This window comes from Rhinolophus sinicus, linkage group LG01, assembly GCF_036562045.2.
Source record: "Rhinolophus sinicus isolate RSC01 linkage group LG01, ASM3656204v1, whole genome shotgun sequence".
Lineage (NCBI taxonomy): Eukaryota > Metazoa > Chordata > Mammalia > Chiroptera > Rhinolophidae > Rhinolophus > Rhinolophus sinicus.
In genome coordinates, this window is record NC_133751.1 from 36,553,466 (window position 1) to 36,567,972 (window position 14,507).

The following is a 14,507-nucleotide window of genomic DNA, read 5'->3' on the forward strand; positions in this document are numbered from 1 at the left end:
TTACTATTTTAATTTTTCCTTCCCCCTCCCCTAACACTAGCAGCAATTAGTCAAACCCAAAATACATTTCGAAGATGTGGAATGGTTTGGTAGAGAAATGGGTTTCCCCCCACAAAAAAAAAATCCAGACATTTTCAATTAAAAGATGAAAATAAACAGGGAAAATGTTAACAGAGGCAGGACCATTTTTATTTTTTATGTATTTTTGATATTTTGTAATCTCTATGGTAAAAATGAATTATTTTCATAATCAATATAAGTGTGCTTGTGTGTGTGGATATGCACTGGGTGAGGTTTGTGTTCTTGACCTGCCATCAAAGTTTATAAATCATCTGTACATCTTATTAAAACTGCAAATTTTTTTTCAGTAGATGTGGGGTTGGCCTGAGAGGCTACATTTCTAACAGGCTCTCAAGTGAGGTCCACTGGCTGGTCCATGAACTATACTTTGAGTAGGAAGAACGTGGGCTTGTCACATTAAAAGTTCCACCTAGTGCCTTCTCTCATGCCATGCCACGTGAGGTGCCACATGAGGTTAGTGAACTTGACCCCAAAATTTTAGAGGCAACAACCCAAGACACAGGTCAAGAAAAGCTGGAGTAGCTTATAGAACTTGAGCTATAGTGCCAGTGATTCTTTTCTCTTCTTTGAACAACTTTGGTATATACAGACAACACTTGTCCCCTCCCTCATATGGGCCAGAACCTAGTGGCTAGTGGGAGGAGCAGGACCATGAAGAGTTCAGATTTCATACTTACTTTGGTTTTAGCCTAAGAATGGGCAGCCCACCTGACATCAAAGTCGAGGCTGACCATTTAGAATCACTTGGAGGGTCTCAAGCCCTAAAATGCTGACCTCGACTAGCCCTGGGTCACTTCTTGGAGCAACTGCCTCCCCTTTCCCATCTAAAGTGAATGAATGTTCATTCTTCATAGCCTTGCCCTTCAACCTTCAGGTCCGTTGCACTGGGCTCTTTCTGAGCTCTCTCCTCCAAACTATTTAGCCCAGGCAGACTCTGGGCTTTTCTTCACTGGCTGAAGCTCCCTTTCCTTCCTGTTACATGCTAGCAAAATGAAAAAAATGATTTCATAGCTATCATCTCATTTAGTCTTTATATGAGGCCTATGGCAGATTATCAATCCCAGTTAAGAAATGCAGAAATTTCAACATAGAAACAGTAAGTGACTTCCCTAAGGCCTAACAAATAGGTGACAAGACAAGTCTGAACCACACACACACACACACACACACACACACACACACACACACACACACACTTCCCATTATCGTGTCTCTCCTAAAGCATCCATTCCTCAGGTATGGCTATGCGGACAGAACTGGTGAGGCTGGCAACTGCAGGTGACCTTAACAGAGAACATGGAGGGAGAAGGAGGATAAGAAAGGAGGTGGGGGTAGGAATGGGGAGAACTCCTCAGTGTGTGGCCTTGAGTACCACCCTGGCATCTAACAGGAAAAGGGAGTCACTGAAGACATTTGGGCATCAACCTCCACAAAGACAAATGTGAACGGGCGTGAAGGAGGAGGGCAGGGAGGACAGACACAGCAAGCAAAAAACTAGATACTTCATGAGTACTCGTTAGCTTTTTATATAATTTGTCAACCTTAACCAGTCACTACTTCAGTTCACTTTATCAAAAATAGAAAGGCTAAGATACAGATGATAGCACTAGGTTGTTAAACAACAACTAATAAGTAGCCAACAGAGTAGCTTACACCCACTGAAATGTAATTAACCTAAAAACATCAGAATAATTCTGGCTTAGCAATATTAATTTACCTTTTGTTTCCCCACTGCATGTGAGACATATAGCATAAATCAATTAAATATTTGTTCAGTGAATACTGGCATGAAAAATAAATGAGCATTTCTCACAGAAGATAATGTAATCTAACACAAACCGCACAGTGGACTCAAGTATTTTAATGAAAAGCCACTGTCCTCTCAAGGAAAGAGAATTGTTTTCTTCCACTCAGTAGCAGCATTTTCTTAAACTGCTAATCTCTCATCTAAACATAAAAGAAGAAAAGAAAAGAGGGGAAAAAAAAAAAAGAGGTCCACTCTTTCTTTAGTTAAGAGAACCAGCAATAAACACCAAACCTGATCTGAGCCAACAACAGCTACTAGCCTGCAAAATATGATGGCATTTTCACAGTTAATTTTGCTGCCATTTGTGCTTGAATTTATCGTGGTTTAGAAAAAGTAAATTGCGAGGCTAACACAGCCCTCGCTCAGAAGTCCACCAGCGGCGGCGCATCCCCAGTCGGGCGGGATATTTAGTGCCGCTGTGCCGAGAAGGCCGAGGAGAGAGCCAGGGGAGGGATTACTGCTCCGTGCTGCCCATAAATCACCCGGAGCACTTCACACAGTTCCACATCTCACAAATAAGGCTGGGCTGGCAATGTGTCACCGCTACACAAAAGGCAGGAGAGACGTGGATGCCTTCACCCGCCTGGTCCTTTCTCTCCTGTGTGCTCATAAAAGAGGGAAGCACCCCAAGGTTTGCTCTCGCTCTTCCCCCTCACATTCTCTGCCCTCACTTTACCTGGGGAAAGATTGGGCATCAGGCATCTACTGATTTTAGCAAAGGAAGGTCACTACCAACCCCTAATGCCAAAGTCACTTCTCACTTGTTACTTAACCAACACAGCTCTCGCCCTTGCTGATGAACCTTCCCCTAAACTAAAGACCATCAATGAAGGGTACCGGCCACCCCCGATGTCCAGCGACTACCAAACAAACATCTAGACAGCCCTACTCGCCCCTTCCTGCACAAGAATTTTCGGAATATGAAAATCAGATTTCTCTAATTGTTTATAAAAACGAACTTGCTTTCCTTTTTGACACCTGCATAATCCTCTAGGGGGTGCTGGTCATAAATGTGCAGAGGATGAGAAGCATGGGACCCAAAGGCTAAAGTGAAAAACAGCACCCTGGTGTCCCGCCCGCGGAACCAGCCCTTCGTGTTCTGAGACAGTCATCAACACGATTCCTGAAAACAATAGCGGCTTCTTGTTTAAAATGGAACTGCACCTGCTAGAATAACGTGTCAACAAACAATTGCTTTGTTTTTCGTATTAGCCATCCAGGCTGAAGCAATGGGACTTCCTGAAGTGAATACTGGAAGACTTATTCTTAGAAGGGGAGAGAATTCTCATTTTAACACAAGGCTCATGATGGTCATCTTCCTTCCTTCTTTTGTACTCCCCGGTGTTCATCTTATTTGGTTTTCAACAGGTTTGTTTCCATTGCAACCTCTGGCTTCCAATGCCCACAGTGCCATATTTGGCAAATACACTCATTTCTGCTTCCTATCTGTGAGCGATGAAGAGCTTTAATTGCTGTTCCACCATTTCAAACAGTTCTCAGAAGATTCCCCCTCCTCTGTTGAAAGAGCTGGGATAAAGCCTGATGAAAAATTCTTTGCTAAATGTTTAATCATTGCTAAATCATTCTGCTCTTTCAATTTACCAGTCTAATTATGATGTCTGCTTCCAGCTTTTCTATCGTCATTTGATGCTTGTCTGTTGATCGAGTTGGGACACTTTTAAAAGGAGTTATTTTGGTAGAATAAGATGCTTGGTTGTGATTTAAAAGTGTTTTAAGTGATTTGGCCAAGGGTGTCTCCACCGGCTCAGAAGTAACCACAGCCAAAATACCCTAGTGGGGGGAAAATATGAAAGGCTGAGAACGCCTATTATTACTTTTATCAAGGTGCATTCAGACACCAGGCTCATGGGAGCAAGCAAAGGCCCTGGCCTCCTATACCACAGATTCCAATGCAGCCATTCTGTGGCAGCCAGTGCTAGCAATAAGCACTTAGCATGGATGTGAGATCTAGTTTTGTTTTGTTTTTGTTTTAAGCATGTCTGTTTTCCCTTCTGTGGAAGAGAAAATGGAAGGAGATAGCAGACTAAACACAATGTTTTTATGCTATTGTGAAAACAAGAAAGCATGAAAAACAGACTGGTCTAGGAGAAAGGATACAGGGCTTAAAGTCTGCATTCAAAGAGCTGTGTGATCTTGATAAAGTCACTACACCTCTCTGAGTCTCAAATTCCAAATCAAAGAACTGATGCTGTGAGCTTGCTGCTTTTTAAATTCCTTTTCAGCTTAAAAGCCTAGGATATCTACTCTAGCTAAATATCCAGCCTTGAAAAGGAATTAAAACATATAAAATAGTCCAGTATGTCAAACAATATTGAGATATTTTCCTGTTAATGTGAAACTGCTCCATTTGACATTTAACTTCTTAATTGAGAATTTACTTAAGTTGTCAGACCTCAGTTTCCTAATCTATAGAATGGGCATATTAATAGCATCCACTTCATTGAATTGTTATGAGAAATAAGTGTATTAATACATATGTCTTTAGAACAATGCTTGGCATGTACTAAGTACTCCATAAATGTTAGCAATCAGTAGTCACAAGAGCTGAAGTTGTTGTAGAATAGCTGTTTGACTCATTTGATTGTTTATAAATGTTTTTGAAAAAGAAATAAACTCAGGTAGGAGTTGTTTACTGTGCCCTCCTCAAATTGCTTATAAATAGGTGCCCAGAGTATCTGCAGTGCTAACTGTGCACTGTCACCGTCAGCGACCACCATTACCTGCTGGTATTGACATAAGAGGTAAGGCAAAAGCCAACAAGAAGAAGAAACCTCTTTAAGACTGACAAGAGATGGGACATTGGCCATCAAATTTAAAAGCTGACAATTTGTGCTTCAAGGACTCCAAAACCTCTTTCTCCATACTAAATATTTTGAGCTGTCACACAGATGCCAACAGATCCCCTACAAGTTCTGCCAATAAGTTCATTCTTAAAAAAACTTAAGTCAATTCATTCTAAAAAGAAAGGGGTTGGACTGACCTCACTTCTAAACATAAGACTGTATGTATCTAAGACCTTGCTTCCTTATGGGCCATATGCTAAAAGAAAATATTTTCAGACTAAGCAAAAGTAGACAGCCCGGTGACTGATACCATTTGTGGCACCCACCCCAATACATCTCATAAATCATATCAACTTCCACCTATGTGCAAAGATTGTATCATCATATTCTTGAGACATTTTTGTCAGAATGAATAAGCTAAATATCAGTGAGAGTTAGTTAATCTGATTAAATGACTATTACCTTTCAATTATGGAGCTCCTATTGTGTGCCTGGCACTGCACTGGCTCCAGAGTTTCAAAGATAAGATCAAACTCTCATCAAACGAAGCCATACTCCTGAGGACTCACAGACAGTATAACGGAGTGGTTAAGAGCACAGGCTCAGGGGTCAGACTGCCCGGGTCATAGCTGCTAGAAGGAAGAATGGCAGGTAATGCATAAAAAACTTTTTCACTTCACAATCTTTTCCCAATTCAACTCCACTTCCAAGTGGAGATTATTTACTGAGCCAAAGACCAGATGAAAAGAGTAAGTCACAACTCCTAAAATCCAGAACACCTCTTTCACATATATCTACGGCTCAGAGAACTAGGAGGGAAACTGCATGAAGCATGGATCATTGAGACTTGTGAAGTCACAATGCAGTTTAGACACGAAGCCCCTTACCTATTCTTTTCATTACTAGGTGGTGTGGTCAACACTGTCCTGATTAGCTGTTTGCATTCTCAGCACTTGGTCATTCTAGATTGAACCTAGATAATCCACATATAAATCCAGACAAAGATTGATGGTTTGTGCACCCTGATAAAAATAATACTGAAAATGTGATACATAATTACGATAACCCCAAAAATCCTTTATTCATATATTCTAGTTCAATGTGCTCTTACTAAATAATAATGTTTCACAATAATATGATTACGTATTATTGAAGAATGGTAACTTTCTAAAACTGAAAACTGCACAATTTTCATTGAGCAACAAATTAATCGATTTTAGGAGTTTGATGATTTACATAAAATCAAATACCAACAACAACCCAGATTCTCATTCCATCGAAAATATAGATTAATGTTCGAACTATTTTTTGAAGTATTTTTATTTAAGGGTTTGTGGTTTGCACTTTCTAGAAACACATACATTGAATTAGGATGATTTGGGGCCCTTTATAAGGTTATAAAATTCAATTCTCCTCTACCTATCCTCTTTGCCATTAAAAAAATCATCGAGAAACACAGAACACCAATTTTTAAACAAAAATATGACGGTTCTCCTAAAACTCAAAGATACATGGGCGTTCACACACACACATACACACAGCTCCTCTGGCCTTTCTTTTGGTCTAACAAAAAGATTATTCCTTGACATATTTCCCACCTACTTTCTTCATGTCTTCTCGTTCCTTTCCCAAGCCGCTCATTCCCACACTACCTTTAATTCGGATGACTCTTATTAAACATGACGATTTAATTACCATCAATCTTTTATGCTACGTACTTCACCTCTGCTGACACATCTGATCCCATTATGTGCCTGACCTGTAACGGTCATCAAATCAAAGTCATTCTGGTCACTTCAGTCTGGGCCTGACACATGCCCAGGTCACAGAGTTCATATGAAGGCACAGGGCCTAGCAGACCAGTTACCCAGCCCTCCGCTTAACACCCTTGTCAATAGAATTTCACGACTGGGAAACCGCCAGATTCTGCCTGGTTTGAATAAAATGTTCCTGTTTTTATGGAAAGTTGAAACAAATAATTACACAATGCTGAGGAGCACTGACTTTTATATAATTGGAGCCTCTCCGCCAGTATGACACGCTGCCTGCCGTCTTTGACGTTTGTGTCGAAAAGTCTTTGGTTGGAAGGTGAGAATTGATGGGGCAGCCCTCTAGAAGATGCCAAGCACTGCACACTGGCAGAGAGTCCCCTAAAGATACCCCGAGAAAGGAAAGTGAAAGACAACTGGGGTATCACCGCAATGCCACCACCAATTGGGTGGCCACCTTCCAGTGAAAGGTAACCCCATGGAAGCGTCTGTGTTCACAGAGTTGTATGCTACCCTCTGACAGGAGCAGCTGTTCGAGCTGCTCTACCTCAAATCTACATGCTGAAAAGCACTCCCACTCAACCTAATGAGACAGCCATTTATAAAGGAGCCTCTTCCGGCTGTTGGGGCCTGGTCATTGTTATTCACCCAAAGGCCTTCCCTGGTGGTAAACATGGCACTGTTTTCCCAGACCAAACATGGACCCTCCCTCGAGGTAGCCAGACACACTGTCTGGTGTGCACAAACATTTCGACTTCTAACTGGACAGCTCACCCTGGCAGTGTCGTCCTCTTGCTTTACTTTACTAATGTGTGTGTATTTTTACCAGCCTCTCTGGGAATACTGCCCTGCTTTTTGGCAACTGTCACTGACAAGGAATTTCTCATCAAGATTGAAATCTCTGACCATCCCCAAAGCTCCCAACCCCCTGAGTTTCAGAGCTCAGGGATGAGGAGGCTCGTCCTTGAAAAGAACTATGGCTTTAGGAAGCAGTATCGTGGGTTTCTTCATGGCTGTGATGAATGAAAGCCCACACTTAGTCAATTACAAACATTTGGCAGGTAACAAATTAATAGGGAAAGTTATTTCTGAGAAATACAATGTTTTTACTTAGATTTTTGTTTTGTTTTTTAATTTCTGGATCCTCTGATTTCCAACTGAGAGCTCATTGCCTTATTTTTTTTCCTCACACCTCCTCCAAAAAGATATCAATTCAAGATGATGAAATGCATCTCCTATTTAGCCCCTTCTTCTCACTCTCACTCTCTGCCTGCTTACAGCTATTTTCACAACAGTTTTCTCTTTTGACAAGCCTTACCTATTGCATACTAAATGTACTTAAAAGTCTTAACCTGTGGCCCATAAAGCAACCCAACCCTCTAATAATTGTCACAGATATGGGGCTGAAGCAATCTCAGTTCCCTGAAAAATATGAAGTTTCACTGTGTGAGAAATGGGAACACAAATAATAAATCAGAAAGAAAGACTTCGATCCCATTATCATCTTTCATCTGAAAGACTGAAATTCACATTCTTTCCACAAATCACTTCACTTGCTATTAAATGTCTTCCAAAAGATTCTAAACATCTTCTAAATTGAGGTTAATTGTTAACGAAGGATACATTTGGGTGATCTATCATTAGATGCAGTAAAACTATTTAACCATTTGAGCTTCATTTCCATCTGAGACTCTAAAGGCAATTGACAAGTAATCAGAGGTTATTCCCATGTTGGGAGGGTAATCTGAAGCACAGAGCATAAGATAAATACAGACTTCCCATTTCAGACAATTCTCAATTATCAGATAAATTACCCACCCAAAACAGCATGTTGGGGAAAATGACAGGCTATTATTTGGTATGTAACAGCCATTTACCAATTCTACTTCCAAAAGCTCATTTGATTCATAAGTTTATGAACATAAGTGATGATTGCAAAGAGCAAAAATATTCCTAACCTTTTCCTGAGATTTTTTTTTTCCCCTTGAATCAAAACTGGAGTATCGGAAAGAATTCAGATAATCAAGACACAGGATAAATGTATAACATTAGCTATATCTTCTTGCATTTATTGTGTAGCTTATTCCCACCACTACCACCTCAAACCTGAACACCCATCTCTATTTTCATTAATTATATTATATTAGAAAAATGTCAATGGTACTGCATATACTTACGCAGTACAAATTTCTCTGACTGCCTGGCATGAGCAGACTTTACCCAATTAAAAAGTTAACAATAATTGGGAGCGGATGATAAGTAAATATCCTGTTGCTTTGACATACATGTGTCTTCAAAGTAGTTAATGAAGAGTTTGGCAAGCCACAGAGTCTTAGAAAATGTCATGTCCAAAACTCTACTTCTCTCCATGTCACTCAACGAAAAGACCTCAGCTGCTCCCATTAGATCCCTGAGCTGAACTGCTCTTCAGTAGGTAGTTCAGAGGTTTGCCTACACAACACACCCACCTTCTTCTCCCTCCTGGTAGCAGCAATTTCAAGTTTTAAAGGATTAAGCAGTCTTGTCTTTCCCATACATGTAAAACACACCTGGGTTCTAGCAACAGTCTTTACCTGATTATCTTTTACCTGATTATCTCAGAAATGTTGGGAGCCATGAAGGTTCTGGCTATCTCTTCTCTGCCTCTTAACAATCCTACATGAATGTCAAGGTTTCTTTCCTCTCTTTTTTCTCTTCCATCTTCTCCCTACTTCTTTCATTCCCAATGTCTCAAATTCATTGGATTTTTTTCCTTTTCTCGGTTCTTAATATGTCTCCATTGACATTTTGTCCTTCTAAATACACACACACACACACATACACACACACATAGTATGTGAATGTTCAATGTGTCACTAAAATTGCTGATGTCGGTCTGTATTTGTATCACCTTAAAGGCGGGCCAATCAATTAACCCTTTTAAGTTCTGCTTATAAGGAGTCACAGCAGTCAAAAGAGGGATGCACCATGCTTTAAACAACATGAATGTGTTCTTGTAAAAGGATGCATTGACAGTTTTACGAGACTGGAGTCTAGTGAAAGCAGGTGTACACGGCCCAACAAAAATGGCGCTGTATTGTGAGGTTTGAAAGAAGATGGAAAAGTCATTTTATGTGGTCGGTTTTTGCAGAACCTCTGAGAAATGAGGCAAGAGTGAAAAGCCATCTGCTGCCAAGATACAAGCACAGCTATTAGCCTTCTCACTATTCACATGGTCATACCCGAAAGCGATACGATGTGATGTGACCTAGCGGCTTAATTAATGTGCTTCCACACTGCATTAAATGCACATTGGCGTGAGCCAAACATGGAAGAAACGCTTAGATGGAGTCTTCCACTGTTGTTTATTCAAATATGAAAATAGTATTTTTAAAATAAAGATATAAAGTTGTTGTTCCTCACACGAGTGAAAAATTAAGCATTGCAATCTAAATCTAAAGTGGAGTATAATATTGAAATCTAATAATAATAGATTCTAATGCCAACATTTTAAGCTGAACTCTTAGAAAGCAAATAAAATAATTAATACTTCTGTTTTTTATCCACACCCCCCCTTCATTTATTGTTTCCTGCTCTATTTTAGACAAAGCCTTTGTTCTTTCGAACATTAACTTGTGAGCTAGACTAATAGCTTTTTCAAACACTCTTTACTATAAAGCACTTATAAACAAGGGCCATTAGAAAATCAGGAGAGGGGACAAGAATGAATTTATAGTTCTATGAGGTGGTAGATAAAGCTGATTTATACTTCACATGTGAGCAGCCACTGTGGTTAGATGGCAGGTGAAGTGGCAGGCCTCCAAAATGCCACCACATACCCAAAGTCAGACTCAGGAGAGGATTTGAGATGCACCAACTATTTTGCAAGAGTTTGTGATGCAGCTCTCCATACCAAAGAGGACCCCAAGAGAGAACTTTTAACTCTTTAACCATGTATCTCTATCGTGAACCAGGAATGATCCAAGAGCTGTGTCACCTAACACCTGTTGAACCTCGATTTGCCACCTCTCCGTCTCTGGGCCAAGAATTCCCAGCTTCCTGGTCTTCAGCTCCAATGGCTGGTTTTACACCTGCTGTGGGGAAAGCCTCAAACATCTTAGCCACATTTGGAAGTAGTTCATTAAAGAGGTTCTAAATGCCTATTTTTTAAATATTTTTAGAACACTCAGGAGTTTTATAGCACAGGAGAGGCCTATAAAAGTAAAGTACTTTGCTAACAGTATATGGAAGGAAATTTTCAAATTAATTTTTAGTGCACATTGTTGCTTCTGAGGGTTTTTGTTTAATTTTTATAGTGTTAGAGGTTACACTCATCATTTTATTAAAAGACTCAATTAGATTTAACATTTATGGAGCACTTTTCCTTTGCAAGCTACTTGGCTACAGATTCAAAGATGAATCAGACGTGGCCCTGTATAGGAAGCTCACCACAGGGTGAGATGCAAACAGGTATCTGTATACGTTGTCAAGTATACACAGGACACCTAGGCAACCATTCATTTCACAGTGCAGTGGGAGTGCAGGATTTGTGCTGAAAAAGTGATCCACAGCTTTCAAAGAAGAGGTAGCAAGCATTCTGGGCCTTAAAGGATGGTTCAAATTCCTCTAGAAGGGGCTCAGGGAAAGAGCATTCCTGGTCCATGCTAGAGATACAGCACATGCAAAGGCCTGGATTTTTTTTTCTCATGCTTGGAATTTCCTTTTTTTTTTTTTAAGAAGAAAAACTGCCTTTACAAAAACTGTGGTCTATCTACAATGCTTACATATGACAAATACATGATTTTTGCATTTTAAAAATGTGTATAAATCTAAGATCTATGTATTTGCCAGAATCCTAATACCTACCATACAGATAGTGTGGTTTTGTAATGGAACACAAGTTGGAAGTTTTATGTGGGCTTTCTTCAAGGCTCCATGTATCTCTGGACCTAAGCCCTCATTTGGAGAAAATCTTACATGATTAAATTTGAGGCCTTTCATGAATGTAAAACCAGGGTAAAATATACCCAGCCCATGCCACCCCCCCCCCCACACCGTGCTTTCTAAATGTTTACTCAATTAACACTGAATAGTAAACTAAAATCTAACAGCTCTTCTCCCAGCCAAGAGATTCTACTATTGGAACAAACATATTTTAGTTGAGTAAGTATTCTTAAGGTTGAGATTGGAAGGCCATGTGTGTAAAAGAATGTGTGTGAAGGTAGCACTTCTGTGGAAAGCCCATTTCCCCTCTCTGGCCTCTTCTGCTAAGATTCCAAACACATTGCCTCTGGAACTACCGAATGGTTGGGGACAAGCAGAGAGCTTTGCAGCCAATCATTCCACCTCCACCACTTCCACTAAGGCCCATTTCCTGGGCTTTGCTCCCTCTTCAGTTCACTTCCCAGAGTGGAGTTAATGGGGACATGCTTCAACACCTCTGCCACTGCTGGGTGGCTGTGCAGTGCGGGTTGCCCTGCCATCCATCAAATCAGGGCCTTTGAGAACAACTGAATGCCAACTCCCACTGCCAGCCCACCTCTACCAGCCCTTCCTCGGAGCCCTGCCAAGGTAAGGTCCCTGCCCGCTCCTCCATTGGCCATCTGAACAAGTCCCAACACGACTGACAGATGGAGCAAGAGTGGCTTGTGACACCCTCTGTGCAATGAAGAAAGAAACCTGCCTTGTCTCTGCATCAGGGAAAACACACAGCAACTTTGTTTCACGACCCTCGTGTCATTTCAAAGTTATCAGCAACTTCTACACCCCTGAGGGTGAGGGGAGAGCCAAACTCCAGGACAATATGATCTCTGCTAAAAACACAAAACACTTTGCTTATGGCACAGACGTAGAGAAATCAGGATAAATAGGCTCAGGGTCTGTTGAGACTCAGTGAATGGCTACCCTAGAAAGCCACCTGGGTTTGTCAAGGATGGAGGACATGCAGTTTGGCGCATTTTTCTCTTAATCCCCACAAGCTATGCAGAAGGCAAACTTACTATTCTGGAAATTCTACCCCCAAATTCATCCTCGTGAAGCATACTGCTGTCATCCTTCATCAACTGTCCAGGTAGGCTGCGTTCAGCTCAGCAGGGTGCACAGACACACAGCAGGGGAACCCCAGACTTGGTCGTGGTGCCCTGGCTTCAAATCCCAGCCTTGCCTCTTAAAGATTTGAAGGTACTTCCCAAACGTCATTCATCCCAGTACCTCCTTCACAGATACCTATATGTCACCTGGACAATAGTTACTCAATGATTTCTTCAAGCACTCACTTTTGTCCCTTAAATTCATTTAAAAGAACAATTTCAAATGGAAAATCAGTATCATCTGCTTTAATAGAATGAAAGGTATAAAGAATGAAAAAAAACAATGTTATTAAATTCAAGCTAAATTCTGTTACACAACTAAGCCTCTGTCTTTTAACTAAATAGAGAAACTAGCACATATTAACCTACATTTGTTCTTGCAGTTGTTCAAAGAACTAAAAGAGAGCTTGAAAGGAAATGACTGACTCTCACATCTTAGTTCAAGGCTATAGAGTACTAGCCCAGTGAACCCCAAAAATCACCCCATTCTCCATTCTAGTCGACACCCCACACATCAGGAAACCCCATGCTAATGATAGGGAAATACAAGGCTGAGTTTGTCTGTTTTTGTTGTTTTAGTTTGAATTCATTTTTCCCGTCTCAGAGATAACAACAGCACTTTGACTGTTTCTCTGTCATGTACTGAGCACAAATTCCACGACTTGCCTGAGGTTAGGGACCTTGTCTACATCAGCTTGCGTGAAGGGGAGTGCTCAGACACAGCTTGAACTGCCAGCAAGCGAATGCAGCTGGCTATCATCTTTTCTCACTTACTCTTTCCCTTTCATTTCCCTAAAAGCATCCTGACGAGGCTGTATTCAGAATACAACTATGTGAAAACCTCCTAGAGATGACATGATATTCATTCAGTTAGTTCAATGACACTGTCCTCCATGAGAAATATTCCATTCTCTCACCAGCCAGCTAGCGTCCACCAATCAGACAATCCTTCTGAGAACAAATTGTATTTATAGCTCCATTTTACAGATGGGCTAAATCAAAGTCCAAAGAGGTGAAGGCAGTTGGCCAAGATCACATACAAGGGGTGACAAATTTAAAACTCCACACCCTCCAACTTTATGCTTTTGAGTCAAAAAGTGGGTTGGCCAGAGTCACAGCTCACACGTGCAAACACCAGAAAAGCTGTTCTATCTGCCAATGTCACCGTTAAATATTTTCTTCCTCAAGTGCTTTATGAAATTCATGGCAACCTCTCTGTTCTCATCCCAAAGCTCTTTATTTTTGCTTGGTTTGGTTTTCTGAGGCCCTGTCTGAACAAAGGTTGTAAATCAAAAGGAAAAAGCTCGTATGTGCTTTCTGGACATCTGTAGGATACTTGTCTGTCCGATGTTCTGTATTTCTTGGCCCTGGAGTCTCTAACACTAGGTTCATTGTATTACACAATCCTGCCAACGCAGGCTATGCACTAAAGGAAAAAAGCAATGGACCTATCGTCTGCTTTCTATCCCATGTAGCTTCCTAATCAATCTTTTCCTGTGATAACTTGGGGACTGAGAATACATTTACAGCAACACAGAATTCTGAGAACATTACCCATTCTCCAAAGGCATTTAAAAAAAAAAAGAAATCACAAAACAGGAAGTTCCAAGCCATTGAAACTCACCAGTATATTTGCTTGAAAATCTTCTGGAACAACAACACAGTGCAAGCCTATCCAGACAAGCAGACTATTATAAAAGCAGATGTTTTGCTCACCTCAGAGAAACACATTGTCAATTTAGTTAACATCCTCTCGTCGTTTGAACAGGTTTCTCAGGAAGTCAGCAATGATATAACTCAAGTACAAAATGATCCTTATGTTCTCATTTATCTCATACATGTACATCTTAGCAGAAGATAGATGTGCGTGTGTGTTAAATGAATTAGAAAGAAGAAAAATGCCAGTAGTGGGCTACTCCCTGCTCTTATTAAAAGGTCAACCCACAAGAGTGGGATTCAAGAAACAAGAGGTGCCTAG

General features: G+C 40.7%; 1 protein-coding gene across 9 annotated transcripts in view; it reads right to left on the reverse strand.

Moving 5' to 3' along the window:
- Positions 1-14,507, reverse strand: part of MECOM (MDS1 and EVI1 complex locus) — a 537,495-nt gene that overhangs the window by 493,791 nt on the left and 29,197 nt on the right. The gene's annotated exons all lie outside the window — the stretch shown is intronic.